The sequence below is a fragment of the Bison bison genome, unplaced genomic scaffold (genome assembly GCF_000754665.1).
Source record: "Bison bison bison isolate TAMUID 2011002044 unplaced genomic scaffold, Bison_UMD1.0 scf7180017864141, whole genome shotgun sequence".
Lineage (NCBI taxonomy): Eukaryota > Metazoa > Chordata > Mammalia > Artiodactyla > Bovidae > Bison > Bison bison.
The window spans coordinates 1,553,064-1,554,080 of record NW_011494713.1 but is presented as its reverse complement, the minus strand read 5'-3'; the positions used below and the strand labels follow the sequence as shown (position 1 = coordinate 1,554,080).

General features: G+C 38.7%; 1 protein-coding gene across 2 annotated transcripts in view; it reads left to right on the top strand.

The window, feature by feature from the left end:
* Positions 1–1,017, top strand: part of NTRK2 (neurotrophic tyrosine kinase, receptor, type 2) — a 406,992-nt gene that overhangs the window by 200,933 nt on the left and 205,042 nt on the right. The gene's annotated exons all lie outside the window — the stretch shown is intronic.

Sequence of the window (1,017 nt, the reverse complement as noted above, 5' to 3'; positions counted from 1 at the left end):
TGTATTCTTTTTAATGGCTGAGTAATACTCCATTGTGTATATGTACCACAGCTTTCTTAGCCATTCATCTGCTGATGGACATCTAGGTTGTTTCCATGTCCTGGCTATTATAAACAGTGCTGTGATGAACATTGGGGTACACGTGTCTCTTTCCTTTCTGGTTTCCTCAGTGTGTATGCCCAGCAGTGGGATTGCTGGATCATAAGGCAGTTCTATTTCCAGTTTTTTAAGGAATCTCCACACTGTTCTCCATAGTGGCTGTACTAGTTTGCATTCCCACCAACAGTGTAAGAGGGTTCCCTTTTCTCCACACCCTCTCCAACATTTATTATTTGTAGACTTTTGGATCGCAGCCATTCTGACTGGTGTGAAATGGTACCTCATAGTGGTCTTGATTTGCATTTCTCTGATAATGAGTGATGTTGAGCATCTTTTCATGTGTTTGTTAGCCATCTGTATGTCTTCTTTGGAGAAATGTCTATTTAGTTCTTTGGCCCATTTTTTGATTGGGTCATTTATTTTTCTGGAGTTGAGCTGGAGGTGTTGCTTGTATATTTTTGAGATTAGTTGTTTGTCAGTTGCTTCATTTGCTATTATTTTCTCCCATTCTGAAGGCTGTCTTTTCACCTTGCTGATAGTTTCCTTTGATGTGCAGAAGCTTTTAAGGTTAATTAGGTCCCATTTGTTTTTTTTTGCTTTTATTTCCGATATTCTGGGAGGTGGGTCATAGAGGATCCTGCTGTGATGAATGTCAGAGAGTGTTTTGCCTAAAATAGACTTTTTAAAAAGCTGAAACAATATAGACCACAGGTGAGCACAAATTTTAATTTGACTTCTTTTTCCCTTTATTTTGTCTTCTCTGCTTTAATAAATATGTAATATGGACAGATTTCCATGAGATCCCCTGTTCTTTGTACAAAGCTTAGCACACAGTCATTGTTCACTGTGGGTTATGGGTTGGACAGAAATGAGAATAAAAATCTGGAGCTTCAAACTACTGACCCCACCGTCTCCTTT